We start from the raw sequence: 14,631 nt of genomic DNA, 5'->3' as shown, positions 1-14,631 counted from the left end.
ATGACAAACATTTACCATGGTTGATATATTTCAATTCTCTTCAGGACACACAGTAGAACTGCACTTCCTTACCCTCTGTAAAATCTCTAACAGCATACAACTTACATAAGCCAAAAAGATATGACCGTCTTCTAGGTAGACACTAGAGAGCCAGTAAGTTATTAGCAACAGTCTCCATCCCTTTGCCATGAAGATCCATGGGATCCATGTGTTGAGATGGAGACTCTATCAGTCTGAGACCTTGCAGAAGCTCTGAGAACAAGCAGAATCCACCCACCCACTCACACTATACACATGTAAAGCAAAAAATACTTGTCCTATTAAGAGTCATTGAAATTTTTGAGTTGTTACACTAATATAACTTAGTCATTCTTCACACACAACCAAAGTCAAAATCATTACTTTTCTTTGTTCCCTTGCAAAATAAAGCCATTCACAACATATCCTTTCCCCTACCTCTAGTAAGGCCCTAATTCCATCAATTTTTCTGCCTTAATCTCTCAAATTCATCACATCAGTGCCACTACTTCAGACTTCTGCAATAATCTCTTAACCAACCTCCCTACATATAATTTCTGCCCATCTATTCTCCACAGTATATCCAGAAGAATCTTTTACAAACACAAATCTGATCATGTCACACTCCTGCTTTCATATGAACTCATGTCATTAGCAGCACAATAAAAATGACCCTTCAAGAAACAACTGTAAGATAAGCTAAATGCTCCACATCTTATTATGTATGGCATTTACACAAGTGTATAAATCTGCAAAAATTAAACATATATTATTTACGAGCAGGTACTTTGCTTCCTTAGTTATGCCTCAGTTAATTAAAAACGAAAAAGATATGGCCCCGAAGTACCTTTTCAGCTTCACTTTACCAAATATCCAACCCAAATCACATAAATAAGCCTATAGCCACAAACTATTAGTTTTCACCCACTTAGATATTCATCTCTCATACTCTCAGGTATATACTACCATATGATACCCTCACCGATCCTACTTTTCCTCCAGACCCATATAAAACCTCACTTCCTCAGGGATCATTTCACCTGAGGGATGTTTATCCCTTAACTCTACTTCATTTGTGCTGTAACAGCTTTCTGTACGTTGCACTTACTGTAACCTTAGCATTCACTACACCAGTGGGTCTCAATCAGTGATGGTTTTGTCCCCAGGGGACTTTTAGCAATGTCTGCAGATATTTTTGATCATAGCAACTGAAGGGAGTACTACTGGTATCTAATGCTGAAAAATATCCATATTACACAACACAGATTTCCACAACAATGAATTATCCTACCTAAAATGTCAATAGTGCCATGATTGAGAAAACTTGCACTGCATTATTGTATATATTTGTTTGCAAGTATGTATCCTACTAAACTGAAAAATGGAAGGAATCAGGTCTTACTCATTTCTGTATACTGGCACATTACCCTAGCAAAGAACACTTAAAAATGTGGAATAAATGTCATTACTAAACCTATTTTGATAAGCTAAGTGCTTAATATAGCACTCAAAATATTATATAATAAATATATGTGTTATTACTAAATCTTATTTTGATACTAAAGCTACATAGTTTTCTGGCTAAATTGGAAGTCTATAAATTCAAATTCCATCAGTAACTATTTTGATTTGGTGTTTTCATAGTGTATACCAACAAATCATAAATTTTTCTTGATACAAATTAAATTTCCAATTTTACTGAGAAATAACTGACATACATCACCATATACATTTAAGATATTACAGCATGATGGTTTATATGTATTGTGAGATGACCATCACAATAGATTTAGTTAACATTCATTATCTCAATAAAACAGGCACAATAAAAAGGAAAGAATATTTCTCCTTGTGATAGAACTGTTAGGATATACTCTCTTAACAATTTTCCTATACACTGTACAGCAGTGTTAACTACAGCCATCATATTATACATTATGTCCCTAGTATTTATAATCTTATCTTGTAACTGGAAGTCTGCACCTTTTAATCACTTTCTTCCACGTCCCCCACCCCTTAACCCCCTCCTCAGTTAATCACAATTATGGATCCCTTTTCTGTGAGTCTGGTAGGATTTAGTTTGTTTTTATATTAGATTTCACATGTAAGTGAAATCATATAGTATTTGTCTTTTCTTGTCTGACTTACTTAGTATAATGTCTTCAGGTTCCATCCACATTATCGCAAATGGTAGGATTTCTTTGTTTATGGCTAAATAATATATCATACACACACACACACACACACGCACCCCACAACTTCTTTATCCACTCATTCATCAATGAACACTTAAGTTGTTTCCTTGTCTTAGCTACTATGAACATGGAGGGGGGAGTGCAGATACCTTTTCAAGTTAGTGTTTTCGTTTCCTTTGTATGTATTTCAAGAGAAAGAATTGTTGCATCACATGGTAGTTCTATTTTTGATTTTTTGAGGAACCTCCATACTGTTTTCCACTGACTGTACTAATTTACAATCCCACAAACAATGCCCAGGGTTTCCTTTTTCTGCACATCCACAACAGCATTTATTTTCTCTTGTCTTTTTGATGGTTACCACTCTAACAGGCATGAGGTGATATTTCGTTGTGATTTCTTTTCTTTTTTATTTTTAAAGATTTTATTCATTTATTTTTTAGAAAGAGAGGAAGGGAGGGAGAAAGAGAGGGAGAGAAACATTAATGTGTGGTTGCTTCTCACATGCCCCTTACTGGGGACCTAGCCTATAACCCAGGCATGTACCCTGACAGGGAATCAAACCCATGACCCTTTGGTTCATAGGCCAGCACTCAATCCACTGAGCCACGCCACCAGGGCTTCATTGCAATTTTAATTTTCATTTCCCTAAGAACTAGTGATGTTGAGCATCTTTTCATATACCTATTAGCCATTTAGATATCTTCTTTGGAAATATGTCTATTCAAGTCCTTTGCCCATTTTTAACTGGATTATTTGGGGGTTTTGCCAAATCATAAATTATAACTTATGTAAATATCTTTAAAAAGTGTTAAATTGAAATTAATTTCTATATTAAGCATGAATAAACCAAACAGCTCAAAGACCATGCTTCAAAAAGCTTTTAAAAGAACACTTTCAAAAAACTGTTTTAATCTCACATTACAATGTCACCAGAGTACGATAAAGTAAAATAATGGATACTAAAACCTGGGATACCATTTCATCTAAATTTAATCCAATATAATTTATGTTAAATAGAATGGTGGTATAACTTAACATATTAATGGTCATAAACAATTAGTTTTTGCATTATTTAACAAACATTTCATATCTCAACAGAGTCATTTTATTGTTTATGACTTGTTTACCATCTCTAAGAGAGTCATAAGACACATTTAGATGTTGGCACATTATATCTATTTCACCACTCTTAACCTAATATATTCCAAGCGATCACCTGGAAGTTTGAATGAAATTCTGTAGTTACAAGCCTCTTAAATTAACCAGATGCCTTGTTAAGTTGAGTCATTTAGAGTAGATAAAACTATAAAATAATGGGAGGCTAATTCTCCAACTAAAGGTAAGTTTTACATACAACTTCCAAAGTCCATTCTTGTTGATTAAATTTTTTTTCAAAAATCACATTTGGCCCTCCTTATAGGCCCAAAATCCAACTCAATTCTAATACTAAAGCTACCAAATAAAAAATTAACAATATCTACCACTCTTATCATTTATTTTATTATTAAATAATGACTGGCATCTACTTCATATGTATTCGACTAGAAAAAGAAAAATTTCATTTGGTAGCAATTCATTATTTATCTTTTACTACAGGAGTAAACTCTAGTGAAACTTACTCTTCTAACTTACCAAATCACCTAATACATATTACACAAACAAAATTCATGTACCCATATTTTAAATATTCTCTGAAACCATGCTATTCTGGAATGTAGTTCTCACCAACCAATTTACTAAAGATTAATATGTTTACATATGTATAATCAGTTCAATCAAAATGTCACATAAACAAAGAAATATTCATATTCTATACTTTCTATTGCTAGCAATCAATATTCCTCTACTATAGAACATTTCTTTCCCAAATAAAAATTTTCACATCTTCTTTCTTCTTAAAATCCTTTTGCTCTTGATTGAAGTTTTATGGCATTACTTATAGAATTGAACGTTCAAACATAATACACAAAAATATTTTATCTGTACCTAAAATGATAAAAGGATCTTTTCATTACCCTATTTTCAAATTATTTGTGCTTTTCTAGATAACAGAAAAATTATTGTATCTCAAAGTAAAGAATCTGAAAGTGGAGCACATTATATTGTCCCTCTGGGACTCAGAAGCTTTAGAAACAAATTAACTAAAATACAGTATTTCTATAATGTGATGGTCCTGATAAAACATCACAATCATAATCATGTACACAGCATGTAGTTAAAAACTACATATTAAATACTATAACACAGAATCCTTGAAACAAAACCTACTGAAATACTATACTCCTATAACTGTCCCTATAAAACATCAGTCATCATCTACCATTTACACATTATTTAAATACCATGTATTAAGTACTACATATAATACATGCCATACAGAGTTCTGTGCCACAGTGAAGAGTAAAGTTTCCTTATCAAGTACAATATAGGTTAATTAGTAATTTTAGTCTTTACAATCAAGGATATGTACACTTTTAGCAGACAGACAAAGCCTTTCCAATTTTGAGTGACACTAAATTCCCAAGAGTAAAAAAAGGAAAACCTTGACCTTGTTTAGAGATGCTATTCATCAACTTTTTCTGAAACCTCTTTCTCAGTCTCAGTGAGAATAAATTAGAAATCAATCCAAAATACAAACTAGAGACTCCTAACTACTACCGTGAGTAGATTAAAAACATCAACTAAAACATAAGGATATGGGGTTAGATGGAATGCACTGAAACAAACTAAAATTTTAAAAGTATAGTTTACCCTTCAACAACACAGATTTGAATTGTGAAGGTCCATTTACACAGGAATTTTTTTCAATAAATACCTTTTCTGTTTTCAGTCTGTGGTTGGGAGTGTCCACAGATGCAGAGGGCAAACTGTATTACTTATCTACATCATTTTATATAGGGCACTTGAGCATCTGTGGATTTTGGTACCCTGAGGGGATCCTGGAACCAATCCCCTACAGATACCAAGGGACAACTTAAGTTGTGGGGGAGTCAAAAGTTATATGAGAATTTCCCACTATGCAAGAGGTCAGCATCCCTAACTTTCATATCATTCGAGGATCAGCTATGTAATTAATATATTTATTTCATATGTTTAAATAGGCACATAAATCTTATTAAAACATGCTTCAATTTATATTTTTAAATTAACCTACAGAATAAAAATAAAAAATATTGCCCTGACCAATGTAGCTCAGTTGGTTGTCATCCTGCAAAGCGAAATGTCAACACTCAACCCCTGTCAGGGTACGTGCCTGGGTTGTGGGCCTAAGCCCCAGTCAGGGCAGCATGTGCAAGAGGTAAAAGATCAATGTTTCTCTCACACATTGATGTTTCTCTCCCTTTCTTCCCCTCTCTCTAAGAATAATTTTTAAAATCTTTAAAAATAAAATTAAAAAGTTCCTTAATATGTTCCAAATAGTTTTCTTTTTTAAAATAAATTCGGCAATTTTGGAGAAACTGCACTCGTATACATAAGGTGTGACACTACATGTGTGATAACACATGCTCCCTGATATAAAATCTCAGAAGTTACCATCATACTCAAAACTGCTGGTAGCCTGCCCAGGATCTTTTAGACAAAGTCCTCAGTACCCTACAAGCATGAAAAAAGAAAATATGCATATAACATCACTATGAAACAGACTAGCAACTAGAATAAGGAGAGCCTGAAAGCAGAGCTGTTAAAGAAAAAACAAACAAGCATATTCACATTTCAAAGACATGAGATTAGAAGCAAAAAAGAAATTTCAAAAAAATTTAAATGGGTACCCAGAACATAAAATATAGGGAAAAAAGTTTTCTCTACAATGCTTACCCTTAATTCCATACCACACTGATACTTTCCATTTTTAAAATTACTGTGACCCAATAAATTGAACTCACAAGCCACTAATGGGTCACAACCTAAAGTTTGAAAACCAATGGTTTATAGGAACTGACAACCATACCATAGTAAGGTCCTTGCTTTCCTATGAATATCTAGTTTGAGAAAAACAATTGGGAAGGAAAGAATGAGAAGGCAAAAATCCTCCAGGGCAGGAATCGTGTATTACTGGCATACAATCATCATTTAATGTGTGTTGAATTAATACAATGTGAAATATAAAGCACTTTCAAAGTGAAGACACACCTACAAAAGATACCTTAAAAAAATAAACAAATGCTTAATAAAGCATGAATACTTTGCATGCCTTCAAAACTGGGGATGGTAAAAAAAAGCTCCAATTGGTAAGAGTGGTATTAAATGGCCCATGAATATAAACAAATGAAGGACCAAAGGAAAAGGATGTTCTTCAGAATAGGCTTTATACCCAGCACAGGAAAAAGAAAAATCTCTTGTAGAATTACATAGTAGTCCATTATAGGTACAAAAAGTTTGTAAGCGCCCTGATCAGGGCAGCTAAGTTGCATGGAGCAGCTACCAGTAGACCGAAAGGTGGTGGTTTTGATTCCAGGTCCAGGTATATGCCTGGGTTGCAAGTTCTGTCCCCTTGGTCAGGGTGCTCGGTCCGGGTGTGACCAGGAGACAGCCTATCCATGTGTCTCTCTCACATGAAGGCTTCTCTCCCTCCCCTTCTCTTCTCTCCACAATCAGTAGGCATGTCCTTAAGTGAATATTTAAAAAAAAAAAAAAAAGAGGTGAAAAAAGAATCTGTAAGCTACCTTTGGTTAGAAATTCTAACCATTTCTTTCAAATATATATGTCAAACTCCAAGTCCATAAATCCAACTTCAAATCAAAATTATGGAATGCAATTCATTCTTAAATATTAAACCCATTGTATTCATCTGTAAACATTTATATAAACAGCTAGTGTGTGATAGCCAAAAACTTAATGAGTGCTTACTATGTGTCAAGCAATATGTTAAGTACTTAACAAGGGTTATCCCATTTAAACCTAACAACCTTGTAAAGTGGATACTACCTTCATTTTATACATGGGGAAAATAAGGCTTAAAAGTTACATAAACAAGTTACACAGCTAATAAGTGGTGGAGTTAAGATATATTAAGTGCCGGTTTTATTATTATTGGTGGCTGCAAATCAGTATTTTGTTCCATTCCATTATTTGTTAGTGCTTTTCTCAGAAACTAAACTTTGTATATCTTTCTGAATGAAGTGATTCATCTACTTCTAAATCTGTAAACCACTGTCATATTGAATAATTTTAACAAAAGGAAAAATTAGCCTGAGCTGGTGTAGCTCAGTGGATTCAGTGCCAGCCTGCAAACTGAAAGGTTGCTGGTTCAATTCCAGGTCGGGGCACATGCCTGGGTGTGGCCAGGTCCCCAGCTGGGTGTGGGCAAGAGGCAACCTACTGATGTTTCTCTTTCCCTCCCTTCTCTCTCTAAAAATAAATAAATAAAACCCTTTTTAACAACGTAAAAGCCTCTTCTCAGCTTTAAAAGATAAGTTAGAGGCCAATTAATTGTAGTTATTTGTAAGCGACAATATCACAGACACTGGCTATACTATACGTCTCTTATGCAAAATACTCAGTAACACTTTTATTTATCTTATTGACATGCCAGGTATTTGTATTTTGAAAAAACCTTTCCACCTTTTATGGGCCACTTATTTTGTCATTAGGTAAGATTTAGCTTTAGACTATATTGCAGAACAAAAGTCTGCTTCTAGCACAAATGGATGAGACTGCTGTAATTGTTAACCAAATGTTGACAGATACATCCCAACTGAAAATAACTGTAGTCCATCTATACTTTTTAAATCATGTCATTTTTTAGTAGAAATGAGACATCCTTAATGAAATTAAATATTAATTTTTCTCACTAAAATCTAAAATACTTTAATCCAACAATGGAATACAATGGAATGAAATAATACAGATTTGTATCTTTTTCACTTACATTTTAGAATTTGAAACTAAAAAGTAACACAGCCAAAACAAGTACAGAAACGTAAAGGCAGATGAACACATGCTGACATTCTGTTTAATGAAACAATCCCAATTTTAAGCAATAACATTTTTTGAAGAGATTCATTCATATATGATCCTGAACACCAGCCCTTAACTAATATATACCAAAAAAGCTCTTAATTTCAAAAAGGTTAAGTCAGTATGAGTGCAATTATTGTAAGTAATAGAGACTACTGAAAACCAAAAGGACATACAATGGAAAAATTAACTGACTTTAATACACATATCAGCCAAGGGGGAAAAACAAGTTTATTTCCAGGTAACTGAATAACAGATTGATCTCAACTCTAATTTCAATGCCAGGAGTTGGCCCCTACATGACTTTTGGATTTACTAAGTATTCATACCTATTAAGTACCAGCAAATTCTTAAAACAAATTATACTCTTTATGGTTAATGAAGAGCATGCAGTCTTTCTGGTATTCTGTAACTAATCAGTTTCATTTTTATTAGAGTGATGGGACCATAACATGGGACCAAATATCATATATGTGCCTTGACTTACAGAAAGCATATTTTATATTTAACACACATTCAATTAATTACCATATCCACAGTTCCCTGAAAAATCTATATTATATAAAATGCAATAATTATTTTCTATTTAGTTCAACTCATACTTTTGGTCCTGTAACACTGTTATATTTCTTAAAAGCCTCTCAAAAGTTTAAATCTGTTTGAGAAAGAATCTTAGTTTGAAAGAAATTTTAGTCACTGTCAAGATAATCGTAGACTATTCAAAGCCTTTAAATCCACTTGATCCTAAACCATTCCTCCATCTATGAAACATGAGAATTATAACCAAATTAACAAATCAGAATCAGAATGCCAAAAATTAAGTCATTAAAAGGGAATCCAGAGAAAGGGCCAGTTGTGAAAGAACAGGAAGTGATGTACACTGCCATTTTGTAGATGAACTATTTAGTAACAGAAGAAGTACCATTCTAATCTGAAATCAACCAGCCCAGACTAAGAGCTCTCAGTATTCTCTTTCTGACAGTGTCAGCTGAAATAACCCTCTGGCAGTTTTCCTTAATAATGAATTTATCTAATTGATCATGAACATACTTTTACTACTTTTAGCAGAATTCCTCCTAGCTACAGAAAAAAAGGGTTCCTTTTGAGTTGCCCTAAAGAGTACCTGTTTTAGTTCTGACATGCTAAATGTAGCAAGTAGTTTACCTATATCCTGTGTACTTTCTTAAGGTTTGTAGCCTTTATAGATAAATCCTCTCTGCCTGCATCTTTCCAAGATAAAAAGTCATTCTTTACTAGTCAGTATGCTTGGGTTTATACATGCTAATACACATGAATTATCAACAACAAACCATAACACAGAAAATTAGACGTTATGGGACAATTTGCCCTGGGGGGAAGGGGGCAACTCTATACACCACAACATGCAGCTTTGTGAAATAAAGATTTAAATGAGAAATGCTGTTAAAAGTTAAAATAAATCCAGGTAAAAATCAAAAGAATAAAGAAAGCAAGAATTCCATTTTCTGAGGAAAAATAATAAACTAATTTAACATACCATTAACGTGTCTTCCTATATCAAAATCATGAAATAACATGACTGAAAATAAATTAGTGCCTCACACTCCTACTAACATCTTTTAATCCCTGTCTGAAAACAGGTTTTAAAATGCAAAAGAAAAGAAAAAAACAGAAAAACTCTCATAGACAACATTAAATATAGATGGCATTTGAAAGCATTTAAAAATAAGTCACTAAGTGAGGCTTAAACACCAAATACAACTTGTTAGTAAAATATCAAGACAACTCATATCTGTACATACATATTTTAATTACTTTCATTGCTTTGTGGGAAAAAGTATCAAATTCTATGAATATTCATATATGGAACATTTTGCAATCACTTCAGTAAATTTAAATACTGAAGAAAAATGTAGCAACAGTACACTTCAAGACTACTTTGGTAACAAAATACACTGGGCAATAAACTTCCAAAATGTCAAAATTTTTATTTTATTTATTTCTACTCTACTAAAGGACAAAACCAACAAGTACTGCTGTAAACCAGACAAGAGGACCTGTCTTAAACAAAGATGACATGAAGAAAAAGAAGTGGAAAACGACTTATTGACTACAGAATAGAGATTCTAACACAGCATAATTAAGCAAATTATAGTGTTTACTGGTTTTTCATTTCCTTAAGAAACAAAGCACTTGCTAAAGAAAGACTTGTAAACTAATCATTTTCAAAATTTTCCAATTTCAATGTTATACAAAATAGCATTAACCCTAAAAATTCACAGCCCAGGGAGAAGGAACGTCCATTAGACGACCTGTCTATATGCAATGATCTTTAACAATTCTTCAAGAACTACGAAAGTCATAGGAAGAAAAAAAAGTAAATTAGGGGATGGGGGTACAAAGTTATCTTATTTGAATCCTAACGAAAACCCAATATGCCCACAAAAAAATGTCAACCCCATGTTTGAAAGAGACATTAAAACTGTTTGAACATGGCAGAGGGGTCCCTCTCGAGAGGCCTCATCCCCCCAAAATAACAAGAGGAACAGATATACTTCCCAGGGGCGGATCTCAGGGGGAAAGTATTAAACCGGTACTGTTATCAATTTAAAACCAAAGGAAAAGTAACCTTTCCAAGGGAAGCGCCATTACTTCCCTCTCCTGCTCCCCCTCCCTTCAGTGTATACACGGGCCTGTGTATGAAGAAACTGCCTTGGACTTCTGCAGCATTGCAGCAGACTAAAGGATGGGGTAGGGGGAAGGGTATGGGGAGAAAACGCTCCCATCACACCTACAGAAGAGGTGTATAGATTTCCTGAGGGGTGGGTGGGGGAAATGGAATCCACCCAGCAAGCTACCCAGAGCAGTCTCCCTTCCCGAGAACACACAGACACTACAAAGGAGGGAGGAGCAGAGGGACCAGAAGGGAAAGGGACCTCGCGCCTTTTAAATCGGGGTGCACATTAACCCGGTCTCCCTCTGAGGGCCACACCTTCCTCGAGGTATCCCCTTCCACCACCCCTTCCGGTGACCCCCAGGAAAGAGCAAAGTAATTGCTCCTGCCCCTCAAAACCGGAGGGCGTCTACCTCACCAGCTTCTTCACCCCACCCACAGAATCAAAGACCCTCCTTGTCTCCCTCCCCCACCCCACCCCCACATCCCTCTGCCGCGCAGAGGCCAGAGGGCCGAATTTCCCCGCCCCCTCCAAGTCTCCCTTTCCCAAAGCAGAGGTGCCCTTACCCTTTCGCCGACAGGTCTAGGTGGAGTACACAGGCACAGCCCCCTACAGCTTTGGGGTAGCTGCTACGCTGGAAGGCGAGGAGTGAGGAGGAGGAGGGGGCCTGGCGACACACCGCCGCCCCCCCCCCGGGCGCCCCTGCGAGCTGCCCAGCCCAAGCTCTGCGACAAGGGGCGGGGGGGGGGGGGGCGAGGGGACAACAGGGGTCGAGAAGGCGCCCTAAGCGCTTGGGCTTAGTTAAGATGGCGCGGGAAGTGCCAGGTGCCGCCGCCGCTTCGGGGGAACCGGCCTGGGCCTCGGCCGCCTCCTGTCCTCACACAGCCGAGGCCCCGTCGGTCCCCCGCCGCGGCCCCTCGGCGGGCGGGCCCACGCACAGCTTTCCGCTACCACCACCACCACCCCTGGGAAGGGGGCGCTCACAAAGGGAAGAGAGGCCGCAGGCCAGCCGGCCGGCGGCGGGGCGGGGTCCCCAGGGGCCAGGAGGCCTCAGAGATTCGCGGGTGCCTAGCGCTCTCGGCCCGCGAAGGGCGCAGGCAAGCGGGACCCCTTTTCTCCGTGCAGGCAAGCAGTGGAACCAACTCACTCTCTTTGCCACCCTCCCTCTCTCTCTCTTTCCGAGCCCTGAAGCCACACAGCCCAGCCGCTGCCCAAGTACCCCCCCTCCCAGACACCACTCCCCTCCTCCCGACAGCCTTCCCAGTCTCCAATCTCGCGAGACTTTCCGCCTGACAGGCCCGACCCTGCACGAGACACGATTGCGTACGTGTGCACGGCCTCACGGGAGCGCGCAAATACTTGCACTGGGCGGAGTCTCCAGAGTGACACTGGACTTTAGACTCTGTCCAGCCGGGTCTTACTGAGCTGGCAGATCTGTTGTGCCACGCCGACGTCAGATGCATTCATTTCATCCTGAAACTTGAGAAAGAAGAGCTTGATCTGCTCTCCCCCTTTCCTATTCCATTTCCAAACCTCCCCCTCCAACCTTGCGATTCAGAAGTTTGCCCTGACATGTAGAGTATCCCATTCTTACACACCTTAGCTCAACCCCTCTGTGGAATTTAGAGGTAAACTGGTCAGCGTAATCATTATGTAATTGAATTTTTAAGAGTCTAATAGTTTATAATAATTTTTGGAACGGTAATAAGAGTTGGAAATACAGATCTAAGTCGCCCTGCATGTTGGTGATGGTAGGAAAGAGACAAAATTCTTTAAAAGTTTTGGTGGATTTTTTTAGTAGATCGAGTAATGGGAAGTTTTTTGTAACAAGTGTAGTAAAGGGAGTTCTAAAGGTCTTAATTCAGGGAAGTGGTAGCGCTTCTCTTTTTTTTTTTGGTGATGAAAACTTTGTTTTTTAGGGAAAAACCGTCAGTGGACTAAAAAGAAAGAAATTTTATTTAAGAACTGAACGATGTACCTAAAATGCAGTCTTAAAAAAAAAAGTGTTGGGCCCTGGCTGGTGTGGCTCAGTGGACTGAGTGCTGGCCTACAAACCCAAAGGTCCCAGATTCAATTCCCAGTTAGGGCCCATGCCTGGATTGCAAGCCAGTGTTTCTCTCCCTCACTTTCTCCCTCTGTCTCTCACTCTCTAAAAATAAATAACATCTTTTAAAAAGTTTTTTGGTTCTTCAATAAAACCACTGTCATAGATTTGTCATGTGAAACATATGAGTAAAAACATACTCCAAAATAGTTATAGAAAGATACAGTAAACTGGGAAAGTAAACTGGCTGTGGTCAGAAAAACAAGCTATCTGCTTCAGTGGGATATACGCATAATTTGTTTTAAATATTCTCTCTTAGTAAGGGTTCCTGTTCTGAGTCAGTCAGTCATTCCGCTTTTCACTTACATTATCAAACATTCTCAAATGGCAACTGACCCTCAGCATAAAAAACATACCCTAGTTCTTCTTTAGAGGGGTAAAGGAAGACTACATTCCTCATTTCCCCCCCCTTCACAGCTAAGCTTCTTAGAAAAGTTATCTTTCCACCTCCACCAGAACTGATCTTGCAAAGTTCAAGAGTAACCTCCTAGTCGCTATGTGTAATGGAGTCATTTTCATCCTTTCCTTCTTGACATCTGCAATATTTGACATAGTTAATACTCCTTTTATCTTGAAATTGTATTCCTCCTTGGCTTTTTCAACACCAGTTTCCCTTCGCCCTTCCTATCCTCAGGGCCTCTCTTCCACCACCCACCCTTTAAATGATTCCCCTCCAATCTTTATCCTTCTTCTGACAGTGTTACAGCAAGAATGCTCTCTTCTAGTTAATTCATACATTCGGGAATGGAGAGAGATTCAGGTCTTCCCATAGTATTCATTCTTAATTTTTTATGGAAAATTTCAAGTATACACAAAAGAAGATAGAATAATAAACCTCCATGTGTCCATCCCCCAGCTTCAACTATTATTCACACTTCATTATTCTTGTTTCACCTATTCTCTTACAACATTTTTCCCTTCTGTTGTATTTTTAAGTAAGTCTCTAGTAAACTATCATAACATTTCACCTGTAAATACATCGTATATAATTCTAGCAAAGATTGTTGTTGTAATATAGCCACAATATTATCACACCATTACAATAATTCTTTTTTTACTTTATTAATTTATTTTTAGAGGGGAAGGGAAGGAGAGAGGGAGAGAAATATCAATGTATGGCTGCCTCTCATGTGACCCCTGCTGGGAACTGACCTGCAACCCAGGCATGTGCCCTGACTGGGAATCAAACCATGATCCTCTGGTTCACAAGCCCACGCTCAATCCACTGAGCTACACCAGCCAGGGCTACAAAATTCTTTAATGTCATTGAATATCCAGTCCATGTTTTGTTTCTCCCAGTAGTCTCCAAAGTATCTTTTCACAGTCCATTCATCTAAACCAGGATCTGAACAAGTTCCACACTTTACATTTAATTGATAAATATGCCTCTTAAGTCTCTTCTCATGCTTAACAGTTTCTCTTCTTTTTTCCTGTCTTTCTTTTCTTCTTTCTTTTTTGTATGCAGTTTATTTGTTGAAGAATCAGGTTATATATGCAGTATAATTTCCACATTCTGGATTGGTCAATTGCACCTTTACAATGTAATTTCACATTTGCTTCAATGCCCATATTCCTTATACACTGACAGCTAAACCTAACGGTTTGATGTTGTATAAGTGGTGTTTGTATAATATGTTATATCTGCTACTACCTCATTCTCACACTTACCTCCATCTCTACCATAAATTGTAGCTTCCCA

The 14,631-nt window shown here is 37.2% G+C and overlaps 1 protein-coding gene across 4 annotated transcripts in view; it reads right to left on the bottom strand.

Annotated features, from left to right (window-relative positions):
- The window catches only part of TAOK1 (TAO kinase 1), a 155,836-nt gene extending 143,769 nt beyond the window's left edge, over positions 1 to 12,067 (bottom strand). For all 4 annotated transcript variants that reach the window (XM_053662773.1, XM_037162886.2, XM_053662776.1 and 1 more), the window contains exon 1: positions 11,395 to 12,067. The gene's annotated coding sequence lies outside the window, so the exon portion shown is untranslated. The remainder of the gene's footprint in view (positions 1 to 11,394) is intronic.
- Positions 12,068 to 14,631: the final 2,564 nt, after the last annotated feature.

The sequence above is a fragment of the Artibeus jamaicensis genome, unplaced genomic scaffold, assembly GCF_021234435.1.
Source record: "Artibeus jamaicensis isolate MK-2021 breed Jamaican fruit bat unplaced genomic scaffold, CSHL_Jam_final contig_2790, whole genome shotgun sequence".
NCBI classification, from domain to species: Eukaryota; Metazoa; Chordata; class Mammalia; order Chiroptera; family Phyllostomidae; genus Artibeus; species Artibeus jamaicensis.
The sequence above is the reverse complement of the archived record's forward strand: the minus strand, read 5'-3'. Positions and strand labels throughout refer to the sequence as shown.